Raw genomic sequence first — 19,936 nt, forward strand, 5'->3', positions numbered from 1 at the left:
AATATACCGGGTCAGTTTCACAGTCTCTTCGTAAGCTATTCAAACGAAACACTCCTCTTATTTGTTCGGAAGCTTACCAACTTAGGAAGCGTTTTTTGGTTGATAGCTTACGAAAAGACTGTGGAATTGATCCTTTTGCCTTACCAGTTCAGTTTTCGGTACTCTCCCAAACGACAAGCAGTGTGCAAAGTTGATTGTGGAACCTGATGACGGCTAAAGCACTTTTGTTGGTTAGCCAGCAAGAGGAAAAAGGGTGACTCTGGAACTGGCCTGTCAGCAATAAGGCGGTAGTTTGAAGGGTTGGATTGGATGGGGACGATAGGTGGAAATAGGTAGGTGTGTTTCGTACAGGGACTGCCACGTGTAGACCTGATGTCTTCTTACAACTTTCCTTATTTTCTCATGTTCTCATGTTCTTTTAAGGAGGAGGAGGAGTGGTCAGACTTTCTCGCCTTCCACCTCCCTGGAATGCGTCTTCTGAGCGTCTGTAACCCTTTTCACCCTTTTGACACATCTTTTAATCACTAACCACTCCGAGATATATTTTTCTTCTAAATTGCAAAATCTTTTTTTTTTTAATGCCTTCCCTTTCCTGTAGATGATTATGAGGAGAACATACATTATTTTCAGTGTTGTGAATTGTTGCATACCGCAGTGGAAGGGCAGCAGGGTGTTGCGTCATGGCCTTCCCACTTCCCAGTTTTCTTATCTTGACTGGTGCGAGGTCGTCACGGTGGCCTGTGCTTTTACTGACGGCATGGCGCATTTCTTCACTCATTACATGGTCTAGGTAATAAATAGTCACGATTTATGTTTATTACACCGGTGCGAACAAGACAAAAATTTTACGTTACACAGTTTTGATAAAGAGTAATTCGAGTAGGTGGGAAATATTAAGGAATTTTCTATTACATCAATGAAAATAAATAGAAAAATCGTTAAGTACATTTTTTTCTTAGGAATAACATATTTTAGTCTATTTCTTTTCAATATATTTTAATCTTCCTTTCTGACATTATCTATTTTTTTCCTTTCCAGAAAATAATCCCTCGAATTTCTTTTTACTCCTTAGGGGTTTAACTGAACGATTCCAAATAATTTCTTTATATATATATTTTTTTTCATGTGTGTGTGTGTGTGTGTGTGTGTGTGTGTGTGTGTGTGTGTGTGTGTGTGTGTGTGTGTGTGTAGGTAAGTAAGTAAAGTTTATTGCTTTATAATATTAATACAAGAATTACTGTAACATTTGCCTTTTCTAGCGAAGTGTGTTGAGCCGCAGCTCGTGCAGACTTGCTTGAGTTGAGCCATTGTCACACAGAGAGCAATCACGCTTTGATGTGAATGATCGTTTTCAAAGATATACACAATCACACACAAAAAGATATAAATTAACGTTAATTACATGCATACACATTCATACACATTGTTACCATCAAGCGGGTGAAAGAAGTTGTTGTTGTGCAAGCGAGTTTGTCATTGAGGAAGGAAAGGACCTGGCGGTGAGGGCGAGGATCAGGACGAGGCCTAAGTCAGCGAGTTTCTTGTACGGTCGGTGTTGAGATAATGTTGATGTAAGGAGATGAAGGATGCTTGCTATGACATGAGGCTGAGATGAGGCCGGCCTTAACGCCGTCGCTAATGGATGACGATGGACAGGGCAGGAAGCCAGGCACTAGCTGAGGACGACAGGGACACTTTGCTGAGGACACTCGTGCAGGGAGGACGTGTGTCGGTGCAGAGACAGAAGTAGATAGACCTACCTAGAGCACCTGTCAGAAAGGGCGTGCGCGTTACTTAACGATTACCCAAGACCCAAACACGTTTTGACCGAATTCAAGCGGATCCCACCGGATTCAATCGGACTCAATAAATGATTCGTATCATCGTGTAGGTCTGAATCAACTTTTGCCGCCTGCTGGCGGTAATACACACACACACACACACACACACACACACACACACACACACACACACGTATACATATACACACACACATACACACATACATATACTTACATATACACTTAAGCATACATACATACATATACACATACATATACATACACGTACATATGCACACATACATACATACATACATACATACATATACATGAGTAATATAACTGGAACATTTATGGGAAATAATAATAATTTCAACAAAATAATAATAGCATAATGACTTACAGAATTATACTTCTATTTAGATATAACACATTAGTAATAGTAATTAGTGACATTATCTACAGCAATAAATGAAGAAAAAGATTGAGTTACAATTGATATTATATATTTTATAAGATAATAAATGTTTTTTTTTACTTTTTTAATATCTATATAGTTTTCCTTCTTTCATTTTTTTTTTTTTTTTCCATATCCAGAGATAAGGTGTTAAATGTTCTTGGAACAAAACTAATAACATTTTTTCTAAATAATTCAGTTCTGAATGTTGGACAAACTAAATCTAAATTACTACTTCCAGTATGCTGAGTACTTTCTATGAACTTAAAAACAGTGTTTTGTCCTATTCTTTTGTAAATCAGTAGTAAGGTAAAAAAAAAAAATATGAATAGAGTAAAAATCAAGAATATTTAATGAAAAATAAAAGTTAGCTGTCGAGTCCATTTTTTTTTTTTTTCATGAAATAAATACAACAAAAATTTTTTTCTGAATTATAATTAGCTTTGAGAGAAATGAATGCCATGTACTGGCCCAGATAGGCACACAATATGTTCCATCTTTTAAAGTTAATTTTTCATATTCATCTTTAAAGCTATGAATGATCCATGTGTGTGTGTGTGTGTGTGTGTGTGTGTGTGTGTGTGTGTGTGTGTGTGTGTGTGTGTGTGTGTGTGTGTGTGTTATGCCTATTGCACATCTACATGACTTTATTTTTACTTCTATTGAAGTTGGACAGAAAATGAAATTTTAACTTTTTGTATTACTTGTGTTTTTGTCAGTAAACAACAACAACAACAACAACAACAACAACAACAACAACAACAACAACAACAACAACAACAACAACAACAACAACAACAACAACAACAACAACAACAACAACAACAACAACAACAACAACAACAACAACAACAACAACAACAACAACAACAACAACAACAACAACAACAACAACAACAACAACAACAACAACAACAACAACAACAACAACAACAACAACAACAACAACAACAACAACAACAACAACAACAACAACAACAACAACAACAACAACAACAACAACAACAACAACAACAACAACAACAACAACAACAACAACAACAACAACAACAACAACAACAACAACAACAACAACAACAACAACAACAACAACAACAACAACAACAACAACAACAACAACAACAACAACAACAACAACAACAACAACAACAACAACAACAACTACTACTACTACTACTACTACTACTACTACTACTACTACTACTACTACTACTACTACTACTACTACTCACATATCTATAGGTGTTAGCGTTGAGCATACTGTTTGATGCGGTCTCCCTGAAGATTCTTGGCTCATTTCTCAACAACCTGAAGGCTTTCCTGGTGGCAGATTGTGCTGCATTACAATCAACACATCATTAACAATAGCATCATCAATATTTTCATTCATTTTCAACTTTTTATATCACCAGATCTGTCACGTCACTAATTACTTTTTGTAATGTCATTATTCTATCAAGTACTTTCCAGCTCTCCTACATTTCCTCAACAGTTTAATATTTTCCAAGCCTCCTTTACTTTCTCTATTTATTTATCCATCTGTTTATTCCTGTCCTTGTATTTCCTCCATCCATGCTCCAACCCTCTGATTCTTCCTTGTCCTCTTCCTCTTCCTCACACACTCCATCACTCCATCCTCTATCTGTTTCCACCTTGAATGTTCTAATTTTCTTTCTCTCATCTTGTCTCCTTCACATACTCCATCCTTCATTTATTTCCATCCTTGCATGTTTAAGTCTTCTTATTCCCTTCCTATCCTCTCCCTCACACACTCCATCACTCCATCCTTCATTTGTTTCCATCCTTACTTGTTCAAATTCTCTCATTCACCTCTTATCCCTTCCGTCACAGACTCCATCACTCCATCCTTGCCTGCTCTTATTCTCTTATTCTCTTCTCATCCTTTCCCTAACAAGTTCCAACACCCTTACACTTCAGTGGAGGTCAAACTCTCTAACCCATAGCTTTCAACACCCAGCCTGCACATTCCAGATGCTGTCACACATCCCTCCTGCCTTCCAAACACTGTCACACATCCCTCCTGCCTCCCACAGAAGGGTTTCATATCCCCTACTACAGTGCCCAGCATTCCTGGAAGTCCTATCTTCCGGCTCCCACAGAAGGGTTTCACATCCCCTACTACAGTGCCCAGCATTCCTGGAAGTCCTATCTTCCGGCTCCCACAGAAGGGTTTCACATCCCCTACTACAGTGCCCAGCATTCCTGGAAGTCCTATCTTGTCTTCGAATGTTCTGTAGTGCATGGTCTGGATCCCACCGAGGTACACGTGGCATTTCTGCTCCGTCATGTCCAGCAGCTGCTCTCGAACCTGTGTAAGAAGAGGTGGTGGTGTTGTACTTTTCCCTGTGATGGACGTGGAGCTGGTGTTTCCAAGAGTGGTTTTCTTTGCAGTGTTGTCAGTGAAAGGGAAGTTGAAAGTTAGGTTTACTTGAGTGTCTGATATCCTAAGACTTTTAGTAATAACAGGTGGTGATGGTAGTAGTGCTGTAATAATAATCCGTCTATCTATATGCCAGGCTGCCAGTCCCACAGGAGGTGGTCCAGGCAAAGCACCACACACTTATATACATATCATGAAGAAGAAGAAGAAGAAGAAGAAGAAGAAGAAGAAGAAGAAGAAGAAGAAGAAGAAGAAGAAGAAGAAGAAGAAGAAGAAGAAGAAGAAGAAGAAGAAGAAGAAGAAGAAGAAGAAGAAGAAGAAGAAGAAGAAGAAGAAGAAGAAGAAGAAGAAGAAGAAGAAGAAGAAGAAGAAGAAGAAGAAGAAGAAGAAGAAGAAGAAGAAGAAGAAGAAGAAGAAGAAGAAGAAGAAGAAGAAGAAGAAGAAGAAGAAGAAGAAGAAGAAGAAGAAGAAGAAGAAGAAGAAGAAGAAGAAGAAGAAGAAGAAGAAGAAGAAGAAGAAGAAGAAGAAGAAGAAGAAGAAGAAGAAGAAGAAGAAGAAGAAGAAGAAGAAGAAGAAGAAGAAGAAGAAGAAGAAGAAGAAGAAGAAGAAGAAGAAGAAGAAGAAGAAGAAGAAGAAGAAGAAGAAGAAGAAGAAGAAGAAGAAGAAGAAGAAGAAGAAGAAGAAGAAGAAGAAGAAGAAGAAGAAGAAGAAGAAGAAGAAGAAGAAGAAGAAGAAGAAGAAGAAGAAGAAGAAGAAGAAGAAGAAGAAGAAGAAGAAGAAGAAGAAGAAGAAGAAGAAGAAGAAGAAGAAGAAGAAGAAGAAGAAGAAGAAGAAGAAGAAGAAGAAGAAGAAGAAGAAGAAGAAGAAGAAGAAGAAGAAGAAGAAGAAGAAGAAGAAGAAGAAGAAGAAGAAGAAGAAGAAGAAGAAGAAGAAGAAGAAGAAGAAGAAGAAGAAGAAGAAGAAGAAGAAGAAGAAGAAGAAGAAGAAGAAGAAGAAGAAGAAGAAGAAGAAGAAGAAGAAGAAGAAGAAGAAGAAGAAGAAGAAGAAGAAGAAGAAGAAGAAGAAGAAGAAGAAGAAGAAGAAGAAGAAGAAGAAGAAGAAGAAGTTCCTGCAACAAGCAAGAAAAGTAAGATCGCGGTGTGCCAGTGTCAAGCGACCTAACGCCTGGCAAACAATCGCCACAGATATCTAAAGTTGCTAGTAAACTTATTGACTTTATGGGATGAACTTTACAAAATAACTCAGGAGAGGTAATACTAATACTACAGTTCTGTAGCCAGACCCCATCTCGAATAATGCGTGCATGGAAAAGTTGGAGGGAACACAGCGGAGAATAAGAGAGATGGTTACTATACTATTCATCACTCAAACTAAAACAATAATCGCAGCATTCTTAAAACAACTGCTAAAAGCAAAACATTCCTCCTTAATCGGATCGTTAACCCTTTGACTTCCACTAGGTACGCCTTTCGCTAATCACCAGTCAATCTGAGACACCTTTACTCGATCGACAGCCATTTTGAACTGGAAAGAAATTGCAAAATGTATTCTTTTCATCGCTAACTTTTTCATAGAAGCTTATAAAGACTTCACGCATTGCCTCTAGTGATGCTAATTGTTTGGTGACTCAGTGAAAGGTTAACGTAACTCACTAACATCCAAGTGTCGATGACCTTCACCTGTTACGCGTCACTCACTTTATATCCGACAGTGTAGTAGGCCACAAATATCCTCGTTGTGGCCAGCAGGTCTGTTGCTGTTTGTTCATCCTTTGTGTTCCTCTCTCTTAGTGTGTGTTAGATATTTCTGGTCTGCTGTCGTTAGTTCTTCTTTGTGTTCCTTTGTCTTTCTCTTCCTCCTCCTCCTCTCCCTAAAAGACATCTGGAGCGTGTTGACACGAGCAAGAGTAGAAAGAAGATGAAGATGAGGAGGAGGAGGAGGAGGAGGAGGAGGAGGAGGAGGAGGAGGAGGAGGAGGAGGAGGAGGAGGAGGAGAAGGAGGAGGAAATGAGATGCCTTTTTTTTTTCCATATCTCTAATTTCCCCCCTTCTCTCTCTCTCTCTCTCTCTCTCTCTCTCTCTCTCTCTCTCTCTCTCTCTCTCTCTCTCTCTCTCTCTCTCTCTCTCTCTCTCTCTCTCTCTCTCTCTCTCTCTCTCTCTCTCTCTCTCCCACACACACACACAGATAACCCAACCCTTGCCTTCCCTTCCCTTCCTCTACACTTTCTATCCCGGTGACTCAGTATAGTGTACATACATATTTCCTATTTGTTCATTGGTCGGCTCAATAAACGGCAATGAAGCGTCAAAGTTTGTGTTAACGCGTCCATTGGAGGGTCGTTTGATGTGCGGGGGGAATGGGACAATTCATACAGGCCTGGTAATTACAGGAGTTGTAATGATGATAGTAATAATAATAGTAATAGCAATAATGATAATGGTTGTTGTTTTTGTTGGTGGTAGTGGTGATGTGGTGGTGGGGGTGATGATACATCATTGGAAAAATACTATACACGTATGTACGACCTTGTTGCTACACACACACACACACACACACACACACACACACACACACACACACAGTAGGAAAAAAATGTTCACTTGAATGATTTAACTTTTTTCCTAATCTTTTCTTCTCAGCCTCATTAATTTGTACGCACGCACGGCTCTCTATTTAATGAAGCAGTTTTCCTACCTATATTTCTAACAAGAGGGACATCTGTCGTCTTTTTCTCGTGGTAGATGTCACTGGCTATGGCTGCCCTCTGACGTGACTCTTGGGACTGCCTTCTTCCTCTCCCCTTCCACATTCCCCACTCCTGTCTCTCTCCCACACCCTCTGCTTCTCATATCTCCTACACCTCCATCGCCCCTCCCCCCCCGTCGTCTCTCTCTCTCTCTCTCTCTCTCTCTCTCTCTCTCTCTCTCTCTCTCTCTCTCTCTCTCTCTCTCTCATTCTCACGGTCTTGTAGCTTTTATTCCTCCGCCCCCCTCTCTCTCCAGAAGCTAATCCGTAGATCAAGGAAATGATGAGCTCTCACCACCCTCGTCCTGCTCTGCGGATGATGTGTGTGTGTGTGTGTGTGTGTGTGTGTGTGTGGGACGTTGGAAGAGAAGAAAAAAAAAAAAGAAGTAACATACACATAAAGACAAACACTTGAGGCAGTAGAGCCACAGCAAGCCAGCGTGAGTGTACGGCATCGTGGCATTAAACAATGGAGTGAAGGACACTCGTACTTGACCAAAACACATTTCTCTATAACTGCTCTTCTTATATACATTGTAAGCAGATTACCAAGAACATTTTATCCTTCCACATAAATAAAAAAAATAAAAAAAGTGAACAGACACTACCACCACCACCACCACCACCACCACACGGGATGGGACTCACAAAGGGGATGGAAAGTCACTACCTCACCAAACCTTCCTTTTATGAAGAAAACAGTAATAATCATAATTGGTTTCATTATTGAAAAGAATCATCAAAGTATATATCGCGGCATCAAACACCGGACAGGCGGGATACCCCAGGTTCCCCACGCCTTTCAGAGCGTTGCAGCCGGTACCCTCTCCCCCTTCCGGCCCTCCCCTATGAATAACTAGATAAACTGGTAACATACCGAGAAAACAGAATGATAGTGACTGCGTGAGCGAGCCCCAGCGTGCGGCGGAGGGCCAGCCACATCGACACTGTTGGCGTCTCTCGATGGACTCAGTGCTGTGTGAGTGAGTGCACGAAACTCAAAACAAACTCTAAAAACTAAGTGCTGTGGTGTCGCTGTTTTATTGCTTAAAAAGACACAGCAACATTCGTGACGTGCCTCCAGTAACCAGAGACGCAGAGTGCCTCACTCAGAAACACTCACAAACATCACGTTACTTTATTTCCCGCAACGGGTGAATTCTCCTGTAAATAGTGCTTTAATTGAACTCTCCCTCAAGCCTATTAATATAAAGCAAACTTAAATACAGTGTTCCTGCCGCTGGTACAACACAGCAACACAGCAGCGGAACATGCAGCGTTGTTCATCAGTTTTCTGTCCTTGACGTCTGCTATTACTTTCCGTGAACGTTTTTGTGTTTTGTGGTCTGATTCCATCAAATTATTGGACGGACTGACAGATCTGCCCTCAGCGCTCCACTGCAGTAGTAAAGAAAAGAAAAAGTGATATATGTACACAACATAAAGAAACAAAGGCACCACAAGACTTCATACCATATATTTCCGGTCACCAGTAATTGCATCACTGGCGTATAAATGTAAACTGAAAAATGTGGTAGAAGTTATTCTTACACTTACATAATAATACAGAAGAAATAAATAAAATGTTTTAATCAGAATCTTACACACACACACACACACACACACACACACACACACACACACACACACACACACACACACACACAAACACATACACACACACACACAGGTGTAATGGTGTGTTGTGTCGGTGATGGTGCAGCACGTGTGCCAGTCACTACACAACACAGGGGCGGGTTCCCACAGGCGGCTCCAGATCCGAGGACTGCCGACCGTTCTAAAGTTCTTGAATTTCCCCTACCACCATTTTCACTCCATGACTGATACTCCCATAACAGTCCACAGTACTTAACTTTATCTTATTATCGTTGTTAATATGAATATTCACATTAAAACAATAGCAGTAATTCTTATTGAACTTTTGGTGCGGCACGAACACAGTTAGGGAAATACTGTGTTCAAATATATCTTCTTTACTCTCCATAGCTATGGGGTTCCCATGGTTCAGTGGATAGAATGACAGTCTTTGGAACTTTAGATGCAGGGCGCCAGCGTTCGAATCCCTATAAATCATACAAAAAATAAAAGAACATAAAAGATGGCCTGATAAAAATGATTAGCATCATAATAAACAGTATTTTTCTTTAATTAACGCGAACATAAGATGAGGAAATAGACAAACTTTACAGTTAATTTGTTGGGTCCTCGTGGCTTAGTGGGTAGAGTGATGCATTACAAGTTTGGCGGGAGGGAAGCATGGGTTCGAACCCCCACTCGGAACTTGGTAAAAATTTCACAGAGCATCCACTCCAAAACCATGTAATGGGGCTGCCCAGGGGAGCAAGGAAGGTGTTCTGACCTCTCATGCTTCCACCACTTGGACCCCCCTGGCAACTACAAAGACCACCAAACTGACACACTCAGTCTGTTAAGGTCAGATTAGGAGAGCTTAGGATAGCTTAGGATAGGGTCAGTTCAGTGATCTATGTAACTGCCAGGGTCAGGAGCAAAGATCAGCAGAAACACTACCATCAGCAGATGGAAGAGGATGAAGCGGCAGCACTAACACCACCGAGGGAAAGATTAAAATTAAAAATATGTAATTACAATGAGAAAAATGAATTACAAGTAGAAAAATTGCAATTAAGAAAATAAGCGGCAACACTAACACCACCAGGGGAAGCATTAGAATTAGAACAAGTAGACTTAGGAAAATGTATTACAATAAAAAAAAAATGAATCACAATTAAAAATATATTACAATTAAAAGAATAAAACTGAAGAAAATTAGAATTAGAATAATTAGAATTAGAATAATTAGAATTAGAATAATTAGAATTTTCTAGAATAATTAGAATTAGAAACAGAAGAATTATAATTTTAATTAGAAGGATAAGAAAAATTTGATTTAAAGAATTATAATTACAATTAGAAGAATTAAAATAAGAATTAGAATTAGAATAATTAGAACTGGAATCAAAAGAATTAAAGAATTAGAAACTACAACAGCATCAGAGCGGAAGCAGTATTTAATGTATTTCTGGTGATCTGGCAGTCAAAAATTATAGGATAAGTGTCTTGAAACCTTCCTCTTGAAAGAGTTCAAGTCATAGGAAGATGGAAATACAGACACAGGCAGGGAGTTCCAGGGTTTACCAGAGAACGAAATGAATGATTGAGAATACTGGATAACTATTGCATTAGAGAGGTGGACAGAATAAGGGTGTGAGAAAGCAGAAAGTCTTGTGCAGCGAGGCCGCGGGAAGAGGGAAGGCATGCAGTTAGCAAGATCAGAAGAGCAGTTGGCATGAAAATAGCGGTAGAAGATAGCAAAAGATGTAACAATGCGGCGATGAGAAAGAGACTAAAGACAGTCAGTTAGAAGAGAGGAGTTGATAAGACGAACAGCTTTTGACACCACCCTGTCTAAAAAGAGCGGTATGAGTGGAACTCCTCCTCCTCCCAGTACATGTAAAGCGTACTCCATATATGGGCGAATAAGGACGGATTCAGAGTTAGCAGCTGGGGGTCGTGACAAAAACTGGCGGAGACGTCTCAGAACACCTAACTGTCTTCATAGAAGCTGTTTTAGCTAGAGATGAGACGTGAAGTTTCCAGTTTAGATTATAAGTAAAGGACAGACCGAGGATGTTCAGCGTAGAAGAAGGGGACAGTTGAGCATCAATGAAGAAGAGGGGATAATTGTCTGGTAGGTTGTGTCGAGTTGATAGATGGAGGAATTGAGTTTTTGAGACATTGAACAATACTTAATTTGCTCTGACCCAATCAGAAATATTAGAGAGATCAGAAGTCAGGCGTTCTGTGACTTTCCTACGCGAACTGTTTACTTCCTGAAGGGTTGGACGTCTATGAAAAGACGTGGAAAAGTGCATTGTGGTATCATCAGCGTAGGAGTGGATAGGACAAGAAGCTTGGTTCATACCATTGATGAATAATAAGAAGAGAATGAGTGACAGGACAGAATCCTGAGGAAGACCACTGTTAAGAGATTTAGGAGAAGAACAGTGACCGTTTACCACAGCAGTAATAGAACTTTCAGAAAGGAAACCTGAGATGAAGTTACAGAGAGAAGGATAGAAGCCGTAGGAGGGTAGTTTGGAAATCAAAGCTTTGTGCCATACTCTATCAAAAGCTTTTGATATGTCCAAGGCAACAGCAAAAGTTTCACCAAGATCTCCAAAAAGGATGACCAAGACTCAGTAAGGAAAGCCAGAAGATCATCAGAGCTGCCTTGACGGAACACATACTGGCGATAATATAGAAGGTTGTGAAGTGATAGATGTTTAAGAATCTTCCTGTTGAGAACAGATTAAAAATCTAGATAATCAGGGAATTAAAGCAATAAGACGTTAGTTTGAGGGATTACAACGGTCACCCTTTTTAAGAACAGGCTGAATGTAGGTAAGCTTCCAGCAAGAAGGAAAGGAAGATGTTGACAGAGAGAGTTGAAAGAATTTGACTAGGCGAGGTACAAGCACGGATGCACAGTTTCAGAGAACAATAGGAGGGACCCCATCAGGTCCATAAGCCTTCCGAGGGTTTAGGCCAGCAAGGGCATGGAAAACATCATTGCAAAGGATTTTAATAGGTAGCATAAAGTAGTCAGAGGGTGGAGGAGAGGGAGGAACAAGCCCAGAATCGTCCAAGGTAGAGTTTTTAGCAAAGGTTTGAGCGAAGAGTTCAGCTTTAGAGATAGATGAGATGGCAGTGGGAAAGATGAAAAAGCAAAGTTATTGGAGATGTTTTTGGCTAGGTGGCAGAAGTCATGAGGGGAGTTAGATCTTGAAAGATTTTGAAACTTTCTATTGATGGAGGAGTTTTTTGGTTAATTGGAGAAGAGAGTTAGCATGGTTCCAGGGAGAAATATAAAGTGCATGAGATTCAGGTGATGGAAGTCTCAAGTACCTTTGAGTACTGTTTAATTTCATTTGAACATGTGAGCCAGTGAGCCAGATATTTCTGGCAATTCACAATTTCAACACAATTTCAATTCACAATTACAACTAACGACTGCTGTCGTTAGTTGTAATTTTAGCCTTACTGTGAAAAACAATGCACTTCGATTTAGAGGCATCATGGCCACTCCATCCTTAAGTTTCTTAATATACACTTTTAATGATTGAAGCGAGGTTTTCATATCAAACTTTTCTTTTTCATTGCATGTAACTTTCAGTTTATTTAAAAGCCATTCCTCATCTTTATCTGTTGTACAATCACTGTTACCACCATTCATTAATCTCTTACTAAACACTTCAATAACATTATTAATATAATTTTCACCGTCAATAACACCAGACCACTTTGTTTTATCAGACTGTTGCTTAACCTCTTTCAAAAATTCTTTCATATTCTTGTTTCCAATTTTTTTCTTGAATTGCGACAGATCTTTCTTCCGTTTCATTTTTCTCACACAAAGACAAAGCCTCTTTGAACACTTTCCCACTCATATTAATTTTCCGACATTCATCAGAGTTTCTATTTCTTCCAGTAATTAGCCATTATTGATAATCGTCCCGTGATTTAGCATACAAATGTTTGACTCGTCTATTCCATCCTGGTATTACACTGAACTTGTTCCTGTCAATAACCTGCTGTGCATAATGACTAGAAGAGTACAAAACATTACCACCAATTATCATATCAATCTCCTCAATTTGTGCAAGGTGGTCAGCTTTCTGGCAACCAACACTACACCATCTAGGTGCCTCGCAGGGCATAATGCCTTGTGTATTACCAATAATATTTTAAAATGCATCTGGAAAATCACTTTTTTTTTCCCCATTGGATAAAACACTTATTTCCATGTTCAATTATAATAGTGCTACAGACATTGTTAGACACCCAAGTGAACGTTTGCCGCCATTGGTAAATGATCAGATCCGACAAGTTGATACAGAGCCTTAACATGGTTGACACAGACATCCTTTGAGCTTCCTCCTACAATATGGTCTAACCACTTACAGCAGCAGTTACTGTAAGGTATAAAAATCAAAGTGTTACCGTCCATCACGTTAAAATCCAGACAACACAAACAATTTCTCTCACAAAAGGTCACCAAGTTATTCCAGGCTCTGCTTATAAAAGGATCTGCATCAAAACCACCTAAAATAAAAATTAAATTAAAATCATGATTGATTAAAACACTTGAAATGTTCCAAGGCAAACCACCTGTGAAGATATTCTTCAAGTGTCTTCCTTTCCCATGTTACACTCCTCATATATACATTTATTATAACAATGTTCAAATAACCCACTGGTAATTGCAAAGCAATATAATTTTTCTCAAACAGAAACACCTTTACCTTAAAGGTCAAATCTTTCTTCCATATACAGGCCAGTCCACCTTCACACCTCCCTACATTGGATACAAGAGCCTTTCCAGAGTAGGCAGCTTGCACACTTACACCCTCATATTTCTCACTGACAAAATCTGTCACCAAGTCTGTCCTCTAAAACAAAAGTCTCTTGTAGAAAAATAAATTCATACTGAAAACCAGTTAAAGTGCGAATGACATCAATATTCTTCTTTAAAGAACAACAATTATATGTGCAAACTTTAACATCCATATCGAAAAACAAAAAACGATATATATATACGAGTATATATATATATATATATATATATATATATATATATATATATATATATATATATATATATATATATATATATATATATATATATATATATATATATATATATTTTCATGTATTGACTTCAGCTAAAGAACAACAATTATATGATCAAACTTTAACATCCATATCGAAAAACGAAAAACGTTATATATATATATATATATATATATATATATATATATATATATATATATATATATATATATATATATATATATATATATATATATATATATATATATATATATATATATATATATATATATATATATATATATATATATATATATATATATATATATATATATATATATATATATATATATATATATATATATCGTTTTTCGATATGATAATGATATGATAATATTATATATATATATATATATATATATATATATATATATATATATATATATATATATATATATATATATATATATATATATTATCATATCATTATCATATCGAAAAACGATATATATATATGTCACGCATAATGTGGATAATTGCCTAATGTGAACATTAGGCAGTGAAATTGCCTAATCTTCATATTAGGCAATTTGTTTGCACGATGTTGACAATAGGCAACTTACTTGCTTAATGTCCACTTTAGGCATGATTTTCAAATTAGGCAAGGGTATTTTGCCTAATGTGAATTGAATGACAAACCAGTGTCTACAGTTTTGTTCGAATGTTGTTCGAAACTTTGGGTCTGTTATAGTTAGGTTAGGTTAGGTTAGGTTAGGTTAGGTTAGGTTAGGTTAGGTTAGGTTAGGTTAGGTTAGGTTAGGTTAGGTTAGGTTAGGTTATTATTAGAACAAAATTTACACCAGCTGACCTAAGTGGGATCAAACAGACCCTTATAAAGTCTGAAGAGGTTCCTGATATCTGCCTATCGATGAGAACAGCAACAGCAAGAGCCACTGGTGGGCAAGGTTATACAAAGTGTCAATGTACTACTCAATGTACATCAGGAAGGTGCAGCTGCCTAAGAAAAGAAATTAAATGCAACTCGCGCTGTCACCCAGGCAGATCATGCAAAAATTTGTGATTGGACTCAACTGAACCCTGAGATCGATTGACCTATTTTACTTATACTAATATTGCATTAATTAATTATGTTTTCCTTATTCACATTGGGCAAAATTGAGCTGCATAATTTGAACAATAGGCATTTTTTGCCTAATGTTAACAATTTGTAAACTTTACGCAACCTACTTGCTTGATGTACACATTAGGCAATTTTCTGCCTAATGTTCACATTAGGCAATTGTCCACATTATGCGTAACATATATATATATATATATATATATATATATATATATATATATATATATATATATATATATATATATATATATATATATATATATATATATATTTTTTTTTTTTTTTTTTTTTTCTTTTTTTTTCTTTTTTTTTCTTTTTTTATGTAAGAAGGACACTGGCCAAGGGCAACAAAAATCAATAAAAAAATGCCCACTGAAATGCCAGTCCCGTATATATATATATATATATATATATATATATATATATATATATATATATATATATATATATATATATATATATATATATATATATATATATATATATATATATATATATATATATATATATATATATATCGTTTTTCGTTTTTCGATATGGATGTTAAAGTTTGCTTATAAAATTGTTGTTCTTTATCTGAAGTCAATACATGAAAATAGCTGGACGAAAATAGTCAAACTGACATCGTCTTTCGACACAAGACCCGAATAACATGAATCAATCAGCACAGGTCCCACAGTGACAAACACATGGACACCAGCCACTTCACCAAACTACATACACCTAATAACTACATACAAATGATGCACCGTCTCACCACAGGTATGGAACTGACGCAAAATTCTCCACCGGGACCCCCGCCATGTTTAATTTATCTCACCCTCTCATCGCTGGAATAATCACTAATACCTATACAAATTAACCCTGCTACTGACCCAAACCTGAATACCGTTGCATAAAGAGTCAAAAGAGATATTTGACACAAAATACAGATCCTGGACACACCTCTGACACGTCTGCACGCTGCCTAAGCTGGGCTCCTCTGAGACCCGGAAACAACAACGATACGTTGTCAGTCACTGCCTGTGTCCGGCTAAAGTAACACAATCCTACAATCCTATTAAACATTAAACATAAACATGTACGAACATTTATGCACTTAATTCCCAAATTTCCCTGCCTAATGCATTTCATGTAATTCAATAGTCCAACATAATTACCAACATAGACGAAGTTATAACTAAAACACCACAGTACAACCCATAAATAAACCACGCCAAGGTGGTTCACTTATTCAGTGATACTTACATATTACATATCACATATTGCATACAACACAGACCTTACATAGAAATAAATTTCTAATATATTGTGATTTTTACTATAATCACAATACATATATGCACTACATTTTTTTCATACTTGGAGGAGACCAGCCGAGGCCACAAAAACCGGAAAATGTCCGTTTATGTTCTGCTGTCATAGAAATAACGCTGACACTGAAACTCAAGTTTAATAACGATTTCTCAATGTAAAGTCATAGGTGAAAATAAAAAAAAAGAAACAGGTTCCATAGTTACCTATTAAAAGATATGAATAAGTGAGGGTACTGGTTAACTCCTGCATTCGCTGCATTTGCATTAAGTTTAGGGTATAACTTTCAAAGTAACCACTGTGACTATAAAACGCGCAATCGAATACTTCAGGGATTTAAGTGCCAATAGCTACAATTTAGCTTACAAGTCTTACTCAAATTACCATATTACCATTACCTATTATCCAATGGTTAATATCATGACGTCAGTAATCTTCATTATTATCGCTATTCTCGTTGTAATCAGTCTCATATGCACTTGATCTGCATCCTGTGCAAAACAAGTCACGTCACCAATTGTGAAGGGATGTCACCACCAAGTAAACAAATCTATCAGAATGGTTGCTGATCTCATTACCATCGCTACCGTTACATGAAATCCGTACAGAGGCGGTGTTCACTTCCTTGCTAATGAAACACGAGGCCAAACAGCAGAGGTCACTGGCTGATCTGTCATCCCTGTCAGCCCACCCGGTGACCCGCGCTGACCTTTCTCAATCCATGGTAGATCCCCACGCTAAATGTAGTTGTTATAGTTCAAGTAATGTGGGCGTATGCACACACACACACACACACACACACACACACACACACACACACACACACACACACGGATGTGAAAAAAAATGTGCATAAAATTTTCTGAACTCATTTCAAACTTTTATTTTCTGGCAAAACCAAGCAAGTCCGGGACAAAACTTTTCTAATAAACTTAGTCTTCCGGGGCAGGTTGGGCTGGGACCTCACCAGACTCCTAAAGCAGTACTTCGCTGCCAATTTAAAAAAGGCGGAGTGGGAACAATAGCAGAAATATAAATTATGTTCTTTGAATTACGCAACAACAATTATTCAGAGGTGAGTGACCGAACGCTTCCATAACACAGCAAGTCATCACAAGACAGGCGGGTATGTGAGACTGTCTCGTGGATTATTCAGAGGTGAGTGACCGAACGCTTCCATAACATAGCAAGTCATCACAAGACAGGCGGGTATGTGAGACTGTCTCGTGGATTTTTTTGATAGCATCAGAAAACGTCGTGTAATATTAAAGTGTAACTTCAGGAGTACATTTGCACACTAAACTAGCTTACATTTAGGGAATGTGCTACATTCAAGTCAGACTACACACACACACACACACACACACACACCCACACAGTTGGTAGCGCAGTGGTTGGTACGCCTGATTCATACTCTGGAGGACTCAGGTTCGAATTCTGGGTAAGGTCAGAAGTCTTTGGGTGGACTTCTTTGCAGTGCAGCCCCTGCTCACCTGGCAGTGATTAGGTACCTGGTGTAAATCGGAATTAGTGACCCGCAGCTAGGTAGGATAAACAAACTCTGAATAGTAAAATACACAGGGGTGACCTGACTATCCCGGGGCTAGTCTACCAGGCTGACCGGCGCCATCTGGCACCCAAAGTATCAACTTGTAACATACTTCCTTAAGGTTAAATGTGTATGTATATTACTGTATAAGTACGCAATATGTGGTTGTTCAGCTATAAGGCTGCAAGATTAATAAACCGGATATTATTATTATCAATTATAATTATCATTATTATTTATAATTATTACTATTATTACACACACACACTCCCGAACTCATGCCATGTTTCTCCCTATTTAAAGACCATAAGAACATAAGGAAAGCTGCAAGAAGCTAGTAGACCTATACGTGACACCCTCTGCAAGACAACAAGAAAAAAAAAAAAAAACATACCATCTATAGCCAGTTTGTAGCCACTTATTCTTATCAACTATACAATGGATTTGAAATACTCTCAATGCTGACGATACGAAATTTCTGTGTCAAAAGTCCTTCACAGGCACCAGCGCGCCCTGCATCACTCCGCCTCACGCACCACCCCAGCAAAGACTGGCCAGGGTCACCACTCACCACTGCCACGCACCATTTCTCATCCTCGCTGGTCTGTTGCTCGTACATACCACCAATATATTATTTTCTTCGATCAACAACTTAAATTTCTATGATTTAGGAGCATCTTCTTGTAGCTATCTCATCATATGATTACTTAGTGCAGCGCAAGGTGGCTTTAGTACCAGGTGGATATCACATAAACCATCTTTATCTAGTTGGTGAAGCTTATCGTGATGGCAAACCTTACTGAATGCGCACATGCCTCGTCAGACTTAGTAATCTAGTTTAGTCACTGCTATCCGTTTTCAACATAAACACATCCAGGCTTATAAACAACTGGTGCCCATAGTCTACTGTTGCAGAACAGAGAATATCATAGTCAGGTCCTAATTTCTAGTCCATCTTGATCAACCAGGAGAGAAGGGAGGAAGGGATGAGGGTGGATGGTCATTTCAGGGTTAACAAAGCGTCAGTAGCTCCAACTAGCTCGTTGTGCGGTCTCCAATCCTCAAAAATATTCGCTTCATATCTTGTTTCCTTCGCACAACTTTTCATTATTTTAAGGCAAGAATTCAAATATGTTAAAACTAGTGGTGTTTCTGCAAATTATACACAGGCATCTGTAAAACAAGGGTGAAATTATCATTATCGTACGTTACTGTAACGAGACAGATCTGAAGCACTTAACATAAAAGGAAACGATTCTTGTGTGTGTGTGTGTGTGTGTGTGTGTGTGAGAGAGAGAGAGAGAGAGAGGATTATCCACCCTCGTTGCATGTTAGCAATGAAATACTCATTTGTAACATGTCATATATACTTCATATTTGTCAAGATATTGTAACATTGTAAACAGTAAAGGTTTAGCAGAAAATGAATTGATCCGATATTAAAATTGTGGCATGAATTTAACTGACTCTTACAATATTCCCTCCACTCTCCAGTGTCCACACACACACACATACACACACACACACACAAAGTTGAGGATTACAGACTTAATTTACTTCAAAACAGCATACCGACCAATACTGATCTAAAATCCAAGCAAAGTAAAATATCCCGGACAGAGCCTCTTCACAAGGGAATGTAAAAAAAAAAAAAAAAAAAAATCGGAAGAGAAAGGCTGCCGAAGGTTTAGTGAGGCGGTACAAAAGATCTGAGACGCTCTCCAAACACTCCAATTAGAGGCGATGGAAGGGCGATCAGTGTTGGTGGCAAGTGTGATGCCGGGGAGCAAGTATATCCTTAATTAACACGGTCGGAATATCACACGCACGAAAGAAGATTTTTATCAAAAGTTTTAATTTGTTCTGTTATTTCCAAAAGATCTCCAGTTTCAGTTTT

General features: G+C 38.1%; 1 long non-coding RNA gene across 2 annotated transcripts; it reads right to left on the reverse strand.

The window, feature by feature from the left end:
* Positions 1–1,113: 1,113 nt before the first annotated feature.
* LOC135098858 (uncharacterized) lies at positions 1,114–18,980 on the reverse strand. Of its 2 annotated transcripts, none has more exons than XR_010267449.1 (3): positions 18,493–18,980; positions 3,471–4,567; positions 1,114–1,769 (listed from the first exon to the last, which is right to left on the reverse strand). It is a non-coding gene; the product is annotated as an uncharacterized LOC135098858 (long non-coding RNA). The 2 variants fall into 2 exon arrangements; XR_010267448.1 differs by lacking the exon at positions 18,493–18,980 and adding an exon at positions 6,337–6,556 and having other exon boundaries at positions 1,115–1,769.
* Positions 18,981–19,936: the final 956 nt, after the last annotated feature.

Source organism: Scylla paramamosain, unplaced genomic scaffold (assembly GCF_035594125.1).
Source record: "Scylla paramamosain isolate STU-SP2022 unplaced genomic scaffold, ASM3559412v1 Contig88, whole genome shotgun sequence".
Lineage (NCBI taxonomy): Eukaryota > Metazoa > Arthropoda > Malacostraca > Decapoda > Portunidae > Scylla > Scylla paramamosain.